This window comes from Panthera onca, chromosome F1 (assembly GCF_046562875.1).
Source record: "Panthera onca isolate mPanOnc1 chromosome F1, mPanOnc1 haplotype 2, whole genome shotgun sequence".
In the NCBI taxonomy this organism is placed as follows: domain Eukaryota; kingdom Metazoa; phylum Chordata; class Mammalia; order Carnivora; family Felidae; genus Panthera; species Panthera onca.
In genome coordinates this window covers 65146648-65168826 of record NC_138355.1, presented here as the reverse complement: position 1 = coordinate 65168826, position 22179 = coordinate 65146648, and the positions used below count along the sequence as shown (strand labels likewise).

The window sequence follows — 22179 nt, the reverse complement described above, 5'->3', positions numbered from 1 at the left end:
CTCCTATTAATAGGAGGACCAAGTAATGTAACATCTAAATGGAACACTTGCGAGGGAAAGGCAGTGTTATTAATAGATGCTCTGGAACATGGGGCTGATCCCAACGTATGGTCAAGATCTGGCATCAGTCGCAAATACTGAGAGCAGAGGTTAACAATAGCCTTTGGAGATCAATTCCTCCAGTTCTGTTTGGTTGTTTGTTTTGGGCCCCAGCGGGCTCTGGGGTCCACCCAGCCCAGGCCAGTGTTATACAAGCCCATGGAGACCCTGTCCCCTCATGGATGTTAGAGCTCCCAGGGGACACCATCAAACTCACCACAGAACTGGTGGCCCGTGTTTGTGAGCCAGCATAGCACAGCCTGTCTTCCCTGCCTTTTCCTCCCTCTTCGTCCCCTCCTCTGCCCTCCCCCTCTGCTCCTTCCCCTTTGGGTCTTCATTCCTTCACTCTGCCCCCCCCACCTCCTCCCCCCTCCGCGCCTCCCTCCTCTCACTTTTCTCTTTTTGTCTCCTTCTCTCCATTTGTCACTCACACTGTCTTCCTTTCCCTCTCTCTCCCAAAATGGCTCTTCCAGCTTTGTTGGAGAGCAGCTCAAAAGAGTAGTACTGCCAACGTTAGCTTCTCCTTTAAAGGAAAAGTTTGTATTTCCAACCGGAGCTTGATTCTCCCTCGTGACTTAGAAGCTGTCTTTCTCCCATTGCAAGTGGCCAAGGGCTGGTCTGTTTCTCATGAGTGTCTTGGGTAGGAGGTTCTGGTTTCAGGTGTCCCGGAGGACATGTTTTCCAGGGCATGGCGACCGCACAGCCTGGGGGGTTGCACGTGGGGGTGGCGTGGGGACAGGTGGCATTCGGAGCGGTGACCGGGACAAACCTGGGAGGCATCTGCTTGTTACAGAGCACGTTACGGTTGAGATAAATGAGGCGCTGTGACCACATTGCTACATAAACCTAGGCGTCTGAGATTTTGGAGTTTGGCTGTGCCAGGATCATTACAGGAAGGACAAGGTCAGGATCGGTGTCTAACTAATCAGAGAGCCACAGCTATTGTGGGTGTGCCACGAGGCGAGGAGAGAAGAGACTGGTTAGAAACTGGGGGACATGCCTGCCCAGGGGAAGGGAGGCCAGGTGTGCAGCTGGCTTAGACGTTTCTAGATGAAATGGGCTCAACAATGTTCTGAAAACATGAACTGCGAATGGACGGTGGTGATGTACAAGAAACCGTGGGGCTGGAGAGCAGCGTGGGACCCAAGGACTTTGGGTAACGGCTTTACTTACAAAAATAGTAACTGTTACAGGACACCTGTGATGTGTGAGGGACTCCACAAGTGATTTGAAAGCATACGGATAGGAGTGGGGGATCGTTCCAGCCCAAGTGCTCATGGCCAACAAGAAAGGGAAGGAACAAAAAAGAGAGCCGTGCTCAAGGAGATGCCCAGAGGGTGGTGAGTGGTGATTGTAGGGGATGGCACTTGTGGCTGAGGGGGCCCCGACGGTGGAAGGGGTGGGGCTGGGGCCAAGCATGGGGGTGCCAGGCAGCGGTGCAGTATGCAGAGGGCGAGGTATGGGTTGGTTACTAGCGGTGGGGTTGACCTCAGCAGTGAGGGTGAGGAGTGAGCAGTGGACGAAGATGACTCTGGATGTGGGAATGGAGGGGAGGGGGCAGATAGCAATCTGTGGGGAGCAGAGGGTTAGGACCAAGGGGTGGTGGAAGGGAGAGCTGGAAAGGAGGGTGGCTGCCAGACTGGGGAGACCTCTGACTGCTGGCTGGTCTGTGACATCTGGACGCCATCTTAGGGATTCAGCATCTGCGTGGGACGTGCCCTAGGAGTGACTTTGCTTTTGAGGATGCCAATTTCAGATGCCCCTCTTGCTGAGTGGGGGTGCAGTTCTGAGCCAGATTTAGGGGGGAAATATTCAGACACCTAAGAATATATATGTGTGAAACACTTGGAGGCAGCACGTTCTAAGGTGTCAGTCTCTTGGTTTTGCTTTGATCTTCACGGCTTATAAGAGATTTGAGGGTCAGCCACAGACTGCATCGCCCTCAGGGTACATCTAGGGCTGCTAGCAAGAATCTTATTTCTGTTGTTTCCATTTTCATTGCCTTATAATTTCTCATATTATATTAATTATTTTAGCCTGAGATTGTGGGCTGCAGGATTGATGTTAAGTGTTCCTGGCTGGCAACATTTCCTGAATTTCTTTCTGAGCTTGAACCTATTCAAAATTCTTGCTTCCTGGGGCATGGAGCTTCGGGTTCCTCCCCTTATGATGGATGAGAGGGGTTGGGTTATCCCTTCTAGACGTTCATAGCCTTTGTCAGGATTTTTCACTGATGTCTTATTGTCTTAGACATTCATGTGACCTCTTATACTGATTAATTTCTTTATGTGTATGAGCTCCTCCTCCCCCACTCCCACCCCCACCCCCCCAAAAAAAAGATTGCGAGAACCTCTTAGCCAAGGTCTGAGTCTTTTTGTCAGGTGGTTTTGCTTTTGTGTAACATCTAGCGTAGTATTCCACATGCATTATCTGTTGGGGGTTAAGAAACGGGGTTGTTGGTGGTGGGCAGCTGGAACCCATCTGCTCCCATGTTTCACCCTGGAACTGGGATTTATAGAGGATGGTCCAGAGCAGATCTTTGCTAATCGAAGCCTCATTCACTGATAGCATCGGTGTCAGCTAGGAGCTTGTTGAAGACAGAGTTGCATGCCTTAGACCTCAGAGTCTGTAATTTTTTTTTGTTTTTAGTTTTTTTGGGGGGGATATACATACAGAGCATGTAAGTGGGGGAGAGGGGCAGAGGGAGGGAGAGAGAGAGAGAGAGAGAGAGAGAGAGAGAGAATCTTAAGCAGGCTCCATGCTCAGTGCAGAGCCCAATGAGGAGCTCAGTCCCATGATCCTGGGATCGTGACCTGAGCCGAAATCAAGAGTTGGACGCTCAGCTGACTGAGCCCCCTGGGCACCCCTGTAATTTGATAGGTGTTTGAGACACACTGGTCCCCAGATGTAATGTGTACAAAGCATCTGAGGATTGTGTTAATATGCAGCTTCTGATATTATTTTAGGTTCCTTAGGTAATAGTAGACAAGTAGACCTCAAAGTTTTCTCATACCAAAGCAGCAACTTCCTTCCTAAGGGTGTCAGTGAACATCATTCGCTCCTCAAACTGATACTTCTGCACAGAACACAGGGTTTTTGTCAGGGTTTGGCACACTACAGCCTGTGGTCGAAATCCAGCCTGCTGCCTGTTTTTGTAAATAAAGTTTTATTAGCACACAGCTCTGCTCATTTATTTGCCTAGTGCCGATGGCTTCTTTTGTGCTACATAGGACAAGGTGAATAGTTATGACAGAGACCTTATGGCCCACAAAGCCTAAAATACTTACTCTCTGGGCCTTTACAGAAAATTTAAAAAAAGTTTGCTGGTAGTGGCTGATGAGATGAACCCAAAATATTTCCTTGAAGTAAAGGAAGTAGTTGTAGTCTTTTGCCCCAGTGGCAAAATTTGCAAGCCCGTCTTAATCTATCATGGAGAAGCTAAATCATAAAACAATTCCCTAGTGGGCAATGAAGTGTCTTGAGCCCCAAATCGATCCAGATATCAGTACCAAGGAGTCTGTGACTTTCCAAGGCCCATTTTATAACAACCTCCTCTAAAGAAATGATTGTAATTTTATTGAGCTGACTCCTTCTTCCACAAATCGATTCCATGAACTGTTCAAAGTGAGTTTTGACTTTCCCGAAGAACTGGGAGGATCCAAGAGGAAATCCTGAGGAGAAATGTCCGGGACCAAGGGATCAAACAGCCTGGAAAGGGTTGGGTAGAATCTCCTGAAACAGTAGCCTCAGCCCAGCCCACCTCTGGGCTGTTCCCTGGGCAGCCAGATTCAGACAGTGTGGGCTTGGAGACCTTCTTTCCATTCCCTGGGAGAATCCCACCACCTGTCTCTTATTTGGGGTTTGTGAATTGTGAAATGATGGCACACTCCAGCTCCAGGCTTGCTGCGTGTATGCCAAGCATACAGAGACGGAAGGCAGAGGCTGGGGCCAAGGAGCAGGAAGTACAGAAAGGGGGGCTGCTGGCCCGAGGCATCTGCTCTGCAAACACAGTGGAGCAGGGGGGTTGTGGGCGGAGAGAAGGCAGCCCCATGTAATCGCTCGAGGATGTGGGCGCGCAGCTCTGATCCCCTGGCTCTCCTTCCAGAACCAAATTTCAGAAGAGATGGGTGTAGGAGAATTAGGATCCCTTTTCCTTGTCCAAGGGTTTTCCGGGGCCAGCGTGATTTAACGTGGGATTCTATGGGATTCTTTGCTGTAGCCCTTGGAGCTCTAGGCTTCCTTTGTTTCTTTTCCCATTGTCTGCATAGCCCGGGACACTAGCAGGGTTTTTTTTGAGGAGGTGTAGACAAGAGTGAGGAGTCCCCTCTCAATTCCAGACTTTATTTTACCTCCAAACTATTCTGAGAGGTTGTAGGAGTGAATTGGCGCCTCCTGTATTGTTATTTCTTCTTTCATCCAGTGGGTGGATATCCATTGAAAGCCTACCATGTAACAGGATGGTGGGAAAAGCATGAACTGGAGAGTCAGACAAACCTGGGTGCAAATTCTGGTTTCTCCACTGTGAGCCACCCACTCCCCACTCCCGTTCCAGTTGGCAGGTTTCCTCCTTCCTCACCCCAATTTCCCCACATCTCCCTGAATCTTCGGTCAGGCCAGAAGATCCCTTCTCTTTGTGTTTGTTGTAGCCCCATAGTCTGGCCGCGTACAGTATGATTGGGAAATCATCTGTTCAGGTGTCAGCCTCTCTCCCCACATTGTAAAGTCATCCATGGCAGGGATCTCTGTTAATAGTTTTTACCCTTAGCTCCCGATACACCTGGATATTATGGTGATTCTACTATCTGGATCAGTTGGGATTTGGTAGATGACAAGTACTGAAGAATCATGAAAATACCTGGAGACGTCCTAGTCCACTTTTCCTGAAGTGAATGGTTGAGGGGGTTGGGGGGAGGTTGGCTCTGGAGACCCAGGCTTGTGAGGCACATCTTGGGTGGATGAGTTGACAATGGACAAGCAGCTCTGTGTCTCCCGCAGAACATTATACACTCACAGCAGTGGGGGCATGTCTTATTTGTTTCTGTGTCCCTTTATGTTCTTAAGTACAACCAAGAAAGTGAGTAATTAGACAGTTGGATTTTGATGGACAGTACAAGACCAAAATCTTCCACCCGTCAAATCTCCCCACGTTCGTGACATGCATCTATCTTGTCTTGAGAGCCTGGAGAGTGGAACCATTATGTAAAAAACATAGATTTGGGGAGAAGAGAGTAAATTCAGTTTGAAACATGTCAAGTGTGAGATCTGCCTGTCACACACGCAGGACTGGATTGCTGGAAGGAGGTGGGGGCTGGAGCCTTGTGACTTTTCACATGTCTGGGTTAGTTCCCCAAACTAGACCCAGAGCTCATGGTGTAGCCTCTGTGGCACTTAATGTGTACCCATTAAAAAGGACCTGGTACATATTTGCTGGTCCACTCTAAGATATGGGGCTTCCCACGTAATAGAGATCTGCTGCAGATGCTTGAGCAGAGCTATAAGACGATATAAATTTTGCCCCAGGAAGACTCGATTTTGCTGCAGTGTACAAGAAAGATTGTAAGGGAAGGAGGCAGAGGTGGGGAAGCTTGTTAGGAGGCCAGCAAAAGGTCAGGTGGGCAGTGAAGGAGACTGAGCAGAGCTGTACCAGGAGGAAAAGAGAAGAGGGGGGTTCTGACTATGCAAGAGACTGGTGACTTGGCTGGCTCCATAGCATCAGCCCTAGCAAGTCTCCTTGCTCTGGGAGGAGCAAGGACCAGCCATGTGTGGCTTTGGAATGAGAGCCAGCGACTGCATCCAGAGGGAGATGATGAGAAACACACAGGCCATGAAGATCAGGAAAGCACCATTAATCTTTTCGTTGCAAACTACTCTCCAGAGCCCTGGGAGAGGGTGCAGAAGCCTGTGTGTGTGGACTCGGGCCCTTTACTAGGAAATACAAGATGGAATCCCCCTTAACAAGCACAGAAGAGACAACATCCTGGAATCGGAGAGGCTGGGAGAGGATGGGGTGGGGTGGGTAGTGAGGAAAGGGAGGGGTGGAGCACTGGTCAGAAGACAAGAGAAAGCAAAAGTGGTCCAGGGTGAGTAGACCTTGAATTTCCTAGAAGCTGTATTTCTCTCCCCACCCCCACCCCCAGTCTAATTTTATGGAGAATTTTTCCTTCAAATATGAAATTAAAAACAGTTTTTTCCAATTTATTTATTTTGAGAGAGAGAGAGACAGCACAAGCGGGGAAGGGGCAGAGAGAGGGAGAGAGAATTCCAAGCAGCACAGAGCCCAGCATGGGGCTTCAAGTCACAAACTGTGAGATCATGACCTGAGCCGAGATCAAGAGTTGGATGCTTAAAGGGCACCTGGGTGGCTCAGTCAGTTAAGCATCCGAGTCTTGGTTTTACCTCAGGTCATGATCTCATGGTTCATGGGTTCGAGCCCTGCATTGGGCTCTGTGCTGACAGCTCGGAGCCTGCTTGGGATTCCGTTTCCCTCTCTCTCTGCCCTTCCCTGCTGTCTCTCTCTCTCTCTCTCTCTCTCTCTCTCTCTCTCTCTCTCAAAAATAAATAAATAAACATTAAAAAAATAGTACAAAAAAGAGTTGGATGCTTGACTGGCTGAGCCACCCAGGCACCCTAAGATATGAAATATTTTCGAAATTAAAGAAAAGTCATTAAAACAAAGAAACGACTTTCATTCAATAAAAACTCTGGTTTTTAGAGTTACATGTTATTTATACATATCGTAATGCCCCCAGCATTGTAAATCAATTCGATGAGGTGTGTGAATGACCTTAAAAACTGTCTATACTATTTGATGTAGGAATTTCCTATTTATGAATCTATTCTAAGGAAATACTCTGAAGGGGACAAAAGTTATACACAACAAGGTAGGTAGCATTAGGTAGGAAAAAGAAATGATCTAAAGGCCCAGCACTGAGGGTATGGTTAAATATACAGGTTATAAGCCTTTAAAATGATGGTTTTGAGAATTAAAAAAAAAATTTTAATGTTTATTTTTGAGAGAGAGAGAGAGCACATGAGCAGAAGAGGGGCAGAGAGAGAGAGGGAGACACAGACTCTGAAGCAGGCTCCAGGCTTGGAGCTGTTAGCACAGAGCCTGATGTGGGGCTTGAACTCACGAGCGGTGAGATCATGACCTGAGCCGAAGTCGGACGTTTGACTGAGTCACCCAGATGCCCCTCGTTTTGAGAACTTTAGATAATTTCAGAATTTATGGTTTTATATTAAGTGAAATTAGAAGTTTCAAAGTTACACAAAGGTATTAAATAATGATGTAAAATCCACAGAACAAAAACTCTGAGGAAAATATGTCAAAATATTAACTGAGCTTGATTTTTTATTAGCTGAGGAGGAGCTCATAGGACCCATTTTGGTTCTTCATAAGATTGAAAGTTCATAAATAAGCATGCATGGCTTCTCTATTAGAAAAGAAAGAAAAGAAGCTATGTAAGTTTTTTTAAAGAGGAATGATATTATGAAGGAGTAATTGTAGTTTTCAGAGAGAAAATATGAAAAATCAAGGTGGGCTCTTTCCTTCCCTGGGACTCTGAAGGTCTTTCCTCGCTCCCAATCGGAAGTCCTCATGTGTGCCTGGGGACAGAAAACAGCAAGTTTGCTACCTGAACTCTGCTCTCACACACGTAGTAGGTCTCTGTCATCTACATGGAAAAAAGACCCAAACCCCTTGGTCTCCTATTCGACATCTTCCAGAAGCAAATCCCAACTCACCTTTTCCAGTTTGTGTGTATTTTCTATGTGTATTTTCTCCTCAGATCAAATCCCCTCTCAGACTTGCTATTTCTTGTATGTGTCCCCACCTTCCCATTTCTGAACCTCTGCTTGTTCAGGGAACAGCATGTTCACAGAGCGAGTACAAAATGCGGCCAAGCAGGCCAGGGGATTGGTCGTGCTGTGTGGTCCTGGCCAGCCCATCTCACCACTCTGATTCTCACATGGCGCACCTGTGACATGAGGGAGGTAGTGGATGGTTGCCAAGCTTCCTTGCAGCTTCAAAGCCGGGCAAGCCATGTTACCTCAGTGTCCCAGGAGGGGACAGCTGTCTGTTCCTTGCCCCACGTTGTAACTGCTGCCCTTAAGTGTCCCTCCCCCTCTCCACCTGTCAAATCCTGCACTTCCTAGCTCTTGTCCCTTTTCCTTCATGACATGTCCCTTGGGGTTCCGATGAACAACATGTGTATTGGCCCTTTGGCCCCTCATACGTACTATGTCTTCTCAAAACCATGGCTCGGGTCAAGGATATAACAGATACTCCCATCTGCATAAAAATTCAACTCCACGGGGTAAAAAACAAATTAAGTGAGCTTCTGGGATGAAGTGCATACTTCTCTAGATCCTTTGTTTATGGTCCAAATAGAGCCCAGCTTGTGATCCCCACATACTTTGGGGGAGAGGGGCATATAGATCATTTACAATATTCCCCAAAATCCTAAGAAAAATCACACATGGGCTTCACAGCAAGTCTGTTTATTTTGAGTCAGAGGAATTTTTTTTCTTTTTTGGCCAGCACATAAATGTGAACTTCACAGCCCGCCCTTCTGCCAACCACTGGTTTGACCTTCAGCTCATGGGTAGCTCCCACCATGACCAGAGCCCTTCTCTCCCTTCAGATTTCTACAAACACCTGCCTCCCCTCCTCTCTCTCTACTACCCGTACGTCCACATGGGACAAAACGAAGAGGTTGGTTGAGCTAAGTGAGGTGTACCAGAACATTGAGGGCATCGTTGCCATGTTCCAGCCCAAAGGCCACTCAAGAAGAAGGGGATCAGAGTCGTCTTCTGACTCAGCCTCACAGGAACAGCCAGGGCAGCTGGGCAGTCCCCGGCTGCTTACTCTGTCTCTGCCCATGGAGCATTCTGTTTCCTTCTGTTTCATATTAACAACACAGGAGACTGTGAGCTGCTTAAGGGCAGAAAACTTGCCTTGTTCATCTTTGTAGCTCTTTCTAGAACCAAGCATGGTGCTGAACCAAGGGGACGCCTTCGTATTAGTGGACTGGATGAGTGAACACACAAAGGACAGACATACTCCGATGGCCCTGGGGGCAGTGTGAACTGTGGAGAGCTCAGGGTGACAGCCAGGGTGGACCACGGGCCCTTGCTCTGACTTACTTGTTATGTAACCTTGAGCACGCCTCTTCATCCCTGTGGGATGAGTTCCCACAGCTGAGTTTCCCAGCTGTTGAAAAAGTGTGCATGCGTGTGTGTGTGTGTGTGTGTGTGTGTGTGTGTGTGTGTGAAGTGGCTGGTGATTGAAATGTGTACCTTCGGGAACGTGTATGTAAAATCGTCTGGCATAGGGTTGCAGTTGAAGAGTAGGCATTTATGTAACACTTTTTTCCCCTTAAACATTTGTAAAATTAAAAGAACCTGAAAGTCATCAAATAAACATAACTCAATAATCTCAGCATTTAAGAATGATATAAAATGAGAAGTGAAGTTTCCCTTTCCAGCCATTTCTTTTAATTCCCCAGAGATAACTGCTTTCCTTAACATTCAAGGTTTTATGCTTATTCTTTCTGATATTTTTCCAAAGTTGCACAGGCTTACCTATATGCACACATACCCACATTTCCAAATGGAACTAGTCACATCTATTTGTCTATCAATTATCTATCTATCTCCCCACCTACCTATCATCTATCATCTCTAAGTCAGTTACTTAAAACAATTTTTAATATCTATTAAAATTTTTTTAATGTTTATTTTTGAGAGGGAGAGAAACAGAGCACAAGTAATGTTTATTTATTTTTGAGAGAGGGAGAGAGAGAGAGAAACAGAGCACAAGTGGGGGAGGAACAGAGAGAGAAGGAGACACAGAATCCGAAGCAGCCTCCAGGCTCTGAGCTGTCAGCACAGAGCCCAACGCGGGGCTCGAATCCATGAACCGTGAGATCATGACCGGGGCCGAAGTCAGACACTCAACCGACTGAGCCACCCAGACGACCCTCTAGCTACCACCTCTTTTCCAATGTTCTCAAGATGATATCCCAGTGCTGAGGCTGGCTTAGGTGCTACAAATGTGGCCCGAGAATTACAAAGGACACCCCAACAATGACACTGACCCCCCACCCTACCCCAGGGCAGTGTCTAAAAGGGGCCTGTGGGCACCTCGTTAAGATTGGCATTAATGGACATCTTCCTCAATTATCTGCAGGAAATACCAGCTTTTATTAAAATATTTTTAAAAAGATATAAAAACAGCTGCATTGATAGGCAGTTACTGGAGACCAAGAATTATTTCATAGAATTGGATAGAGGCTGGCCGGAAGGAGAACAATTCAGCCTGGAAAAATGCAAACTGATGCAAAGAACTTGAAAAGTCTGTAGGGAACAGGGCAGGGCCTGGGCTGAGACAGTGAGGCCCTTCCCTCTGGTGACAAATGTAAAGGACAACTGTAGAGAAGACCCCGTGACCGGGGCACCTGGGTGGCTTAGTTGGTTGAGCATCTGACTTCGGCTCGGGTCATGATCTCACGGGTTGTGAGTTTGAGCCCCGCATCGGGCTCTGTGCTGACAGCTCCAAGTGGATTCTGTGTCTCCCTCTCTCTCTGTCCCTCTCCTGCTGGCACTCTGTGTGTATCTCTCTCAAAAATAAACATTAAAAAAAGAAGTTTTAAAAATTAAAAAAAAAAAGAAGATCCGGTGACCAAGATGAATCCAATTTTAATACAGTATTAAAATAGTCAATTTGGCAAACTAACCCATGGGCTGGTGGCCTGTTTGTGAACAAAGTTGAGTTGGAAAGCCCCTGGGAGTGGGCGCTGAGCAGCAGGGGGCCTCCACACTAATTCTCTGACACACGGAAACCCTGGCTGAGCATGTGGATGTTAGACACATCAGACCTTAGTCTCCGATTTATGGGACGAATACTGCTGAGGAAAAAGAACGAATGAATTTGACTATTTTTGTTAGTTGCCTAGAGCTGCCTTAACAAACTGCCATAGACTGGGTGGCTTAAGACAATAGAAATCTATTGTCTCACAGTCCTGGAGGCTAGGAGTCCAAAATCAAGGTGTCCGCAGGGTCGGGGTCCCTCTGGAGGCTCTACGGAAGCGTCCTTCCTTGCCTCTTCTACTTCCAGTGGCTCCTGCAGTCACTCCCACCCCTGCCTCTGTGGTCACATAGCCTTCTTCCCTGTGTGTGTCTCCATATCTCTGTGTACCTAAAACTGGGGGTTCATAGTGCTACAGGGGGAGCACCCGGCGCAGCAGGCATTCGGGCACTCGTACGTCACAAGACGCCCACAGCAGCCCCTCTACCTGTCTTTGCTCTACTCTCTCGCATCTCTGCCATCTAGAACAGGGCATGGCATCCGGCTGACACTCAACGAATATTTACTGACTGGATGCATCTTTTCAAGGGCTACCCCGGATGCCATCATTCAGTGTTCAACCAGAGAAGCAGAACCGGTAGGAGATATACGTCGGGAGGTTATTGCAAGGACTTGGCGTAGGTGACCGCGGGGGCTGCCTCGGCCCGTGCCCAACCCGCAGGGCAGGCCACCGGGGAGGGCAGGCTGGGGATCTTGGTGCTGGGCTGAAGCTGCTGTCCCCAGTGGAACTTCTTCTGCAGGGAAGGCTCAGCTCTGCTTTTGCGGCCTTTCAACGGATCAAATCGGTTCCATCCAAATTGTCTAGGATGATCTCTTATATAACGTCAACGGATGATGCACTTTAGCCACATCTACAAGAACAAGTTGACGCTAACCTCTAGATTAGTGTTTGAATAGCTGGGGACTAGAGCCTAGTAGTTGACAGACCCAAGACTATGGCCCCCATGATTAAAGAAACCGTTGCCCTCTAGTTTTCTCTTGGGCATCGACCACGTAGCTAATATCAACCTGAATACTTCTGACGATATTGACTGAATTCGGCTCTGCTGCTGCCTCTGACCCTGAGCTGCCTGTGTCGGGTCGGATACCCAAAGGCGCACACGGTCTGAAAGGATAAGTGGCTCCTCTCTGATTTGCCAGAAGCGAGCGGTTATGTTAGCTGAGGAGCCGGAACATTAATTTCAGAGATTTGACTCTGGTGCAAGTTCTGTGGAGCCAGAGGGTAGAAGGATGCTTTTTGCGTTGGCCCCAGTAAACATTCTCTGCTTGTTATGGTGGTTGAAATTCTGGACTGGATCTTTTATTCGTGGGCCAGGAGGTTCATAGTAAATTAGGGGTGTGGTCTGGCCTCTGCACGCTGTCAGCACACACACACGCTCTGTGACATGGGGGCCGCCCCCAGAGACCACAGGCGGCGGTCTGGGGGTAGGGGGGGCGGCGGGGAGTGGTAGACAGCACTGGACTGGGAATGAGCCCCTGCTGCTAACTTCTCACCGGTGAGGTCCATGGTCAATGTGTCCTGATACGGACAGTGTCAGGCTAAGCAGTAGGCTTTTAGGATTGAGTGGTGAGCAAGACGGTCCCTACCCCTCGTCCCCTCCCGAGCTTCCTGTTGAGCAATTCCAATGAGTAGTAACGATCACGTCTTTATTTGTGGCTTTCATTGAAGAGTAGTCGGCACACAACATTCCATCAGGTTCTGGTGCACAGCACAGTGATTGGACACCTCTACAAGCTCGGCCGTGCCCACCGCGAGTGTGGCCGCCCGCTGTCACCAGGCAGCGCTATGGCAGGGCCCTTGTGGTCCCGGTGCTGCACCTCTCCTCTCCGCAGCTTACGCATTCTGTAGCTGGAAGAATGGTCATAGCTTTAGTATTTCCTGAAGGTTATCGTTTTCCAAGGGTGTGGGTTATGCATGCGGACGTCGGGGGTTAGTGTGGGTTAGGGGCGGGGAGCCTCTGGAAGGAGATGATTGATTATTAATGCCTTTCCTGCCTGGAGTCACGCCCTTCGTCTGACCCTCTTTTCCTGTCCTGTGAGTCCCCTCCCTCGGCTGTGTTGGGCGGCCTGGGTCTCCCCCGGCCTGGGCCTCCCCTCCTCAGAGACCTCTGTTCAGTGAGTCTCTCCAGCCTGACCTTTGCCCAAGCTCTTGTCTTGAATCTCCAGCTGCCTGGTGGAAAACCCCTGGTGGAAACCTCTAGTAGGCATTTCAAAGGCGCAGCATCTGTGCAAGAACTTAACGTTTCCATTATATTCTTCCTTCCCTTTCCTGTCTCTGATAAGTTTGTTACGATTCTTTTTTCTTTATTATTATTATTTTTTCCATTTGGGTCAAAAACTTCGTCATCTTTGACCTACCCTCCCTATCATGCCTGCCGGTCATTAGCCCCACCCTTTCTGTTCCCTCAAGTCTCTTCTCTCTTTATTTGTCACCCTGTCTGGGCCACTTTTCCCGACAACCTCCATATGGCAGGTTTCCCTCCGTGTTAGTCCGTCCTTTCCAGAGCTACCAGACCTCATGTTCCTGACAGACCTGGCGGGGTCACTCTTAACTGGGAAGCCTTCTGTGGATCACTGCTGGGCTCCGTGGCCAGACGCTGGGCTTCTAAGCCCGATCCTGCCACTTAAACCAGCCGGGTGAGCTTGGGCAAGCGATTGCCCACCCTGTGCTGCGCTGCGTCTCCTGCAAAAGAGTCATGCCCAACTCATACAATTGTGATCTGCTTAAACGGGTCAGTCTGCACGGGCAGTGCTGGTAAAAGTGCCTGATGTCCTGGGAGCATTCCGTCCAGGTAGATCCTCTGGCCCCACGTTCCTCCACGTTTTCTCTCTTATGCCTGGACTTCAGCGTTTTTCTAACTCTCATTGTGTGTCATATGCCAGAATCGTTGTTTGCAAACTAGTCCACGCACTAGCGGCTGGACCTACATGGATATATGACGTATTTGTCTTTCTTCACATCCTGCTGAAGACTATATATATACACCCCTGTGCACGTACAGTAGACTATATACACACACACATATACATATAGATTCACATATACTGTCTTCTTTGTTTTTTAATTAATGGACTCACTGTTCTGATGATGCTTCTAAATTAAAAAGACTTGCTTGGGCAAATCCCTACCCATTGTGTGACAGTAAAAGAGTCATTTTTCAAAACTATCCAGAGGCTGGCTTTTCATCACACTAATGATGAGATTCGCCTATTTGCCAGTGTTCCCATCTTTCTGATAAGGGTGGACGGTGCTGACTGGTCTCAGGAAAAGTTTCTCAGGAGCAAGTTCTCAGGGACTCTCTGTCCCTATGAAACAGACCCGCTCAGAGACACGGAAAACTTCTGAGATGAGCTCAATGGAGGTACTTTCCTGTGATGAAAATAGCAATGCGAGCTCGTGCCGGGGACTTCAGGTTCCCAGAGTATAATTAGGAGTTTTCCCGACTCATTGCACACTGTAATTCATCATTATGTGCGTCCTTTAATTATGGGCTCTAATTGTCCATTTTAGTTCTGTAATTAGATATAAAGACGTTAATTTTGTAGATATTATAATCAACTCAAATGTCCTTCCAGATTCTTTCCCCTACCCTGCCTTTTAAAGAACATTAATACATCATTAAAAGGCTCGTGCGTGGAAGGAGCCTCGCAGAGGGCACCTTTTGGGAGCCAGTGGTCCCTGGTTCAGGAGGGATATGGAGGAATTATCCTGCCTGTGTCCCCCATAGACCCCCACGGGGCCTGATTCCACATAGCAGCTTCGTGTGGGAGGCATCATGCCGGGTCCAGAACAGTGAAGAACCCTTTTGACTCATATGGAGACAATTTTTCTTGACTAGAAAATTTAAAGGTGACACCAATGCTTACTGAATCATGGGAGAGGAAAGAACTCATGTTAGGGCAGCTCTGGCTTTCTGTTTCTCTCGTGACTTATTCAAGATGAGAATATGAGGCATTTTAGTTTCATGAAATTTGTATTTTTATTTATGTATGGGCAGCAGATTATCTATGTATCATATTTGTCTGTGTATTTATGTATCTATCATCTATCACCTATTATCTATCAATCTATCTATCTATCATCTATCATCTATCTGCCTATTTCTATCTATCTATCTATCTATCTATCTATCTATCTATCTATCTCTATCTATCATTATCAGAGAGAGAGAGAGAGAGGGAGAGAAGTTGCTTTACTTTTAAAAAGATACCACCGCAAAACTTAATTAAACTAGAATTCATTTTGTAAGTATTGTCAACAAGTCAGGTCTCCATTTTTCCTCCATCTATAGCACTCTAAAAAAAAAAAAAAAAAGACTAACTCCTGAGTTTTAACCAGTGGCTTATGCTATGCCCATTTTATTCTATTTATTCTACGTACTTACCTACTTGCCCCCATTGATAAATCTAGGCAAAAAGAGGCAATGTGGTAGAGTAGAAAGAGCCTCACTCGGGGTTCTGGCCCCTTTCTCGTCTCCATTACTCAAATACACTGCGTGATTGTGCCAGTCTCCGACTTCATGTGCTGTCTATATGCTTCTGTCCCTCAACTTCCTGTCTCCAGCCCCGGCCTTTCCTCTTAGTTCCGGACACAGATAACAATCAGAGCTCTTGATATTTCCTCTCGGATGACTCATAGGCACTTGAAGCTTCGTGTGTCCCAAACCGAATTGGCTTTTCCTCTAAACTCTTTGCTCTTTTCTTCCCAAACTCAATCAGTGGTGACACATGCACTTAGCCAGTCAGGCCAGAACGCTCAGTCATCCTTGCTCGCTCCTTTTTCCACCCATGAGCCGCTAGCAAGCCGTGTTTTGCGCTCCAGAGCAAAGCAGGTCTGCCGGGCTCCCGCCGTTGCCCTGGTTCTGGCTGCCACCACGGCCTGCCTTGTGACCATGACCGAGGTAGCTCTTTGTTTCCACCTCCAGTGCTTGTCTGTCCCCACCTTTCCTCCCAATGCCAGCAAACACAGTGGCCTAAAAAATATACATATTAGTTGATGTCACTCCCTTGTTTAAGCTTTCTCATTGATTTCCTTTGTATAAAACTCAAACCTCTTCACCAGCTTGGGCTGCCGTAACACAATGCCATAGACTGCATGGCTTACCCAACTGAAACTTACTTCCTCATAGCTCTGGAGGCTAGCAGGTCCAAGATTAAGATTGGGAAAGGTTCAGCTTCTGGCGAGAGCCACCTTCCTGGCTGTAGACCGCTGGCCACCTTCTTGCCGGGTCCCCACAGGGCACAGAGGGAGAGCCTGTGAGCTCTCTGGTTTCTCTTCTTACAAGAATGTTAATCCTATGGGATCCTGTAGGATCCACCCCCACCCTTATGACCTTATTTAACCTTAATTACCCCCCTATAGGCCCTGCCTCCCTATACCGTCACAGCAGAGGTTAGGGCTCCATGGTATGCATTTGGCAGGGAGGCGGGACAATTCAGATCACAGCACGTCACTGTGAGGCGTGGCTGTGAAGCTCTCTGTGGCACGAGGCTCTCCACCCACTCTGGTCGTCTCCACCCCAGCCACTGGGGGTTCTTTTTGTTTTGAACGGGCCAAAACCCTTTTCTGCTGAGGCCTTTCTTGCAGGCTGTTTTATTTGCATGGAGTACCCAGCTTCACCAGACCTTTCTCCTGGTGGCTCCTTCTCATTCTTGCGGTCTGGGAGTCATCTCAGGGAGGGTGTCCCCACCTGCAGAGACCCTTCGCATTCTCAGTCACTGTGGGCTGGTCGTTTCTGTCACAGGATTCAGCGTACCCCAATAACGTAGACCCTTAACTCGCTGATAGGGTATCCAGCACGTAACACAGAACCGGGAACACGTTAGATACTCAGTGACAGACGCCGAAGGATGAACGAACCAGCAACGGGGACTGTGCCCTGCTAGGAGTTAATAACTCAGAGCAGGATTAACCCTCTTTCACAGGTGATCAGTGAACAGGGCAAAGTGTGACATTTATCTTTTGATGCGAGTGGACCACCCCTTCGCTGTATGTACTGTTTCACCAACAAATCTCCCCTTTTTCCTCCAATTTTTTTTCATCACGGTAAAATACATGTAACATAAGAATACCGTGTTAACCATTTTTAAGAACACAGTTTCGTTACATTAACTATACAGCGGACCCTTGAACAGCACAGGGTTGTGAGACATTGACCCCCTGAACAGTCAAAGATCTGTGCCTAACTTTTGACGCCCCCCCCATCTTAACTACTAATAGCCCACTGTCGACTGGAAGCCTTAGTGAGGACATGAAGAGTTGATTCACAGATTTTGTTTGTTACATGTATTGCATACTGTATGGCTACAACCAAATGAGCGAGAGAAAGGGAAATGTCATTAAGAAAACCATAAGGAAGAGAAAATGCATTGGCAGTATTGTACTGTGTTCATGGGGGAAAAATCCATACAGAAGTGGACGCATGCAGTTCAAACTCATGCTCAAGGGGCAGCTGTATTCGTAACATGCAGCCATTACCTCCCTCTCTCCTCACGGTGCTTTCGTCTTGTAAGACCGAAACTCTCCACCCGTTAGGCAGGAGCCCCCCTTTTCCTCTCCTGCCCAGCCTCTGGCTACTGTCGTTCTACTTTCTGTCTCTGTCAAAAATGCTTTCTACTAAAACTCATCTACTTGGTCTACAGGCTTATGACGTTATGCTTCTTCCCTTTTGCTGTGAACACACAGTTCAGTCAGGAGTCTGAATGTGAGTGGTGTAGAACACCGTACAAAACTTATCTGTCATCTGTTAATGACATTGTAATTATTGTTCTTTTGGGGTTTTTTTAAAGTTTATTTATTTATTTTTGAGAGAGAGAGAGAGAGAGAGAGAGAGCGCGTGAGCTGGGGAGGAGCAGAGAGAGACTGAGAGAGAGAATCCCAAACAGTGCAGAGCCTGACACGGGGCCTGATTCCACGAACCGTGAGATCATGGCCTGGGCCAAAACCAAGAGTCGGATGCTTAACCAACTGAGCCACCCAGGCATCCTTGTAATTATTGTTAATAAAGTGAGTATCAACGTCAGAGACCCATGTAGAGTTGTCCTTTCTAGAAGCACTTTAATGGGGAGGGATAAATGGTACAAACCATTTTCAAAATTGGGAACTGAGCAGAAACACTGCTTCACTCTGCAAACCCTTCCCGAGAGCTCCTCGTGGTCCAGGGACAGTGCTGGATGCCGCACATGAAGAAGTGTGTAGTACAGAGATCACAGGCTAGCGGACGGGGGCAGGTAGACAACGACTGGAAGAAAGGGATGCCTTTGCTGTGCCGCTCCTGCCACAGGTTGGATGGGATCGCAGAGGCGTGCGGTCAGTTCTGTGGGGCGATGATGGTGGGAAGGGAAGGCTGGTGGTCATGTCACGTTGGTGGGGTGTTTACCTGGCAGAACGAACCCGTGAGCAAAGGCCTGGAGGCTAGAGAAAGGCTGGGGCTTTCAGGGAGCCACGCTTTGGCCCGCTGAAGCAGGAGGTACAAGGAGAATATGCCTGGCCCAAAGACTTTCACATAGTAGGCACTCAGTTAATGTTTAGTAAATAAATGAGTGGGTCACAATGGCCTGGGGGGGTGGGCTTGAGACTTCGAGAGAGGGGCAAGATCATGGAGGGCCTTGTGTGCCTTGCTGGGGACCGCGATGGCATGGAGAGGTGGCCCCGGGGGATTTCTCTAAGCACAGAGGGAGAGACAGGCAGGTGAAACGCCACCACCTGGGCGCTGATTGGAACGTGTAAGCACGATTAAGTTGAATGCATGTGTTGGAGAAAGTTGGGAAGTGTGTGTGTGTGTGTGTGTGTGTGTGTGCGCACTTGAGTTGGAATACGTATGTCTATGTTTGGGGGAGTGTATGTGTATGTTTGGGGGAGTAAGTTGGAATGTGTGTGTGTGTGTGTGTGTGTGTGTGTGTGTGCGCGCAAATGATTTGGGGTGTGTGCGCGTGCGCTGGAATGCCCTGTATGTTAGTGCAGTGGAGCGTGTGTGTGTGCATGTGCACACACATGCGTAAATGCGAGTGAGCGGTGAGGAATGCTTTCTACTAAGACTCATTTATTTGGCCTGGAGGCTCATGAAGTTATCCTTGTGCCTTACTTCCGATCACATGCTCCAAGTCACATGCAGAAATGGGCAGAACGGCTCAGACCAGCGATTCCGTCCTGACTCACGCTAAGCCGCTTCCAGCCAAGTTAATTAACTGCTCCCTCCTCGTGCTCACACAGCCCTTTGCTCTATAACACTTGTCACACCACTGTTCTTAAGGGTTTATGTAATACTTTCCCCTTGCTAGCCTGTGAAATCCCTAAGGACGGAAAAGTGTGTCATTTCTCTTTCTGTCCCCAAAGCCTTTTCGGGCACGTAGTAGGTTCTCAGCTAATGTTTGTTAACAAACTAAAGGAAAAGCAGCTGTTTTGTAACTTATTTAGCCAAAATTGGCTGGTTACTTAGAAAATCTCATTATTGCCTCCTGGACTTAGGAAACAACAGTAATAATGGTTACCATTTTTTAAGAACCTACTACATGCTAATTACAATGCCAGGTACATTATGTGCAGTGTTTTTTTTAAAAAAATGTTTATTTATTTGTTTTGAGAGCCGGTGGGGTGGGGTGGGGGAGGGGAAGGAGCAGAGTTGGGGGGGCGGGGGAGAGAGAATCAAGCAGGTTCCACTCAGTGCAGAGCCTGATGCGGGGCTCGATCCCACCACCGTGAGATCATGACCTGAGCCGAAATCAAGAGTCGGATGCTTAACCGACTGAGCCCTCCAGACATCTCTCATGTACGGTATTTTTTAAAGTCCCCCGAGGTTCAAAAATCCTAGGAGGTAAATATTATCAAGTGCCTTCTACAGATGACACAGGTAGGCTCTCTAAGGTGAAGTAACTTGCCAGATCACAGTTGGAAAATAGATACAGCCGGAACCAAAGCCTGTGGCCTTAATTCGTGTGCTCTCCATCCTACTGTTCCCCGCGGTGCCCTATCCCCAGCTCTCTCTTCCCCGCACAATGGGAAAAGTCGCTCTTTTTCCTGTAAGGAATAAGAGGGTTTAATTTGGTCAAAGGGCAACAGTGTTTCCTCTGTGCTCAAAAGGAGGTTTGGCCAATCACAGAAAGGGAACCAAAAACAATATTATCCCAGAGACATGGCCAGTCTGGGTTAGCGCCAGCTCTGGATGCTGTGGGCTGGTTCCCAGGAGTGCAGGAAGAATGATAATCGTTCAGTTGAGATCCAAGTTCATGGCGGCGGGATGAGGCTAGAGATTCTCTTTCCCTCAAATGTTTGCCTTTTTCTTTTCTTCCCCAAGGATCTGGACAGGATGTTTTCTACCCCCTGGGGAGCCACTTCCCAATTCTACTGTTACTGGGTTGAAGACTTCAAATTTATTGTGGGTTTCCTGTTTCCAACTCTGTGTTGGTTACTTTGGTGGATTTAGACAAAAGGGTGAGGCGTTTCTATCTCCAGATTGCCTCGCATATATAGTTGGTATTCTACTAATATTCTATTTGTCGATGGGTTCTCATTGGCTAGTTACTCTTTGCAAGTCTCCATGCATGGATAAATCGCGGTTCATCTTTTCAGTCTCCTCAGCTCTTTTCTAGGTGGGTTTCTCATTGTCGGGGGTAACCCAGGGAGGCGGAGGAAGCACAGAGGGGCTTACAGCAGAGACAGGTGGGGGCATCCGAGGGAAGTCTTCTAGCCAGCTCCTTCCTTCCTGACTTTTCTACACTCTCCAGCTTGGATGACTCATCCACACAGACTTTCCATTTAGCGTCTTGGGTCTGAAGGGCACCTCCCAGGCAGCCTTCTGCTGTGGGAACCAGGCAGAAGCCAACATGGGGGTATGAATTTGGGGGAAGTCAGTGATTTCAGGGCCCCTGGAAGGTATCCTACTTCTGAAGTCACTTCCTGGATATTATTTTTATTCTCTCAGCTTTGGGCTCAGATCTCTAGATACGCTGTTTGTCACCTCTCTCATTTCATATTATTGATGTGCCGGGGCTTTGGCAAAGGTTTTGTGGTTGTTGTTGTTTGTTTTTAAAAAATTTTTATCGATGGGAAATCCTCAGACACCTCTTTCGTAGGCCCCAGGTCACAGAGTTTTGGGCAACTTGTAGGGAAAGCAGGGCATGAATTTGGTGAAACCTGAAGTCAGTAAAGGTCACTCTTCTGGGGAGACACTGAGTTCTGCACAGATCTGTCCACAGAGGATAGAACTAAAGAACATGGCTCTGAATCCAAACTGTGAGTGAGTTCAAGAGTCAACTCTCCTACCTACTAGTTGTGGGACCTCGGGTAGGTTAAGTAACTTGTTTGAGCCTTAATTTACTCATACGTAAATTAGCGATGATCGTAATTCCTAACCTCACAGGGTCGCTGTCAGCGTTCAATGAAGCAATAGATATAGAACACTAAAAATGGTACATGACACATAGTAAACACTCATTAAAAAGCTATTGTTAATACTTGGTTGCTAAAGGTCTGTCCTACCTGGTGTGTCAACCTTGGTCAAATAAATCCTCTGGGATTTAGCATTAGGAACCTACGCCTACAGAAAGTCAGGGTGGGAGGAACCTTAGAGATTGTCTAATCCAAACATCTCTTTTGTAGATAAGGAAATGTAGGCCCCGGGTCACAGAGTGAGTGACTGAGGCATGAGAAAAGAGCGTCCAGTCTGCTGCCCAGGACGCATTTCTCACAAAGCTGGCCACCCTCCAGGTGTGACCTCACATCTCCCTGTAAATCCATCTCCCGACAACCACTTGTACACTTCCAATTTCTATTAGAGTCTCTCAGATAACGAGGTAGGTTGTGTTCAAAAACCCCAGTGAAGTGAAGAAACTGCCCAGCCGCTGGCCTCCAGCTTGGTTTCGGTGAGGGGAGCTCAGTGGAGTCTGAGAGACTGGGAGACCCATGGGTAAAGTAGAGGCCTTGGGGCAATTTGACATGGAATGAGAAACGCAAAAATTCTCAAAGACGTCGATGGACATCTTATTTTTAAATCAAAGACTTGGGTAAAATGTTGTCATGATGCTTCCTGCAATGCTGAGGCACGTTCTTAACAAGAGCAACACTTCCTAGCTTCTTTCTTTCTTTCTTTCTTTCTTTCTTTCTTTCTTTCTTTCTTCCTTCCTTCCTTCCTTCCTTCCTTCCTTCCTTCCTTTCTTTCTGAAGGCCTCAGTTCATTGGCCTCAGACATAATCAGAGCGACATCAGGAAAACCGGA

General features: G+C 47.7%; 1 protein-coding gene across 5 annotated transcripts in view; it reads left to right on the top strand.

Moving 5' to 3' along the window:
- The window catches only part of DDR2 (discoidin domain receptor tyrosine kinase 2), a 154590-nt gene that overhangs the window by 26386 nt on the left and 106025 nt on the right, over positions 1-22179 (top strand). Inside the window, exon 1 of one of the 5 annotated variants that reach the window (XM_060644445.3) lies at positions 843-1255. The exons of the other annotated variants lie outside the window; for them this stretch is intronic. The gene's annotated coding sequence lies outside the window, so the exon portion shown is untranslated. Of the gene's footprint in view, positions 1-842; positions 1256-22179 lie in introns of those variants that run through there. 5 annotated transcript variants of the gene reach the window in all.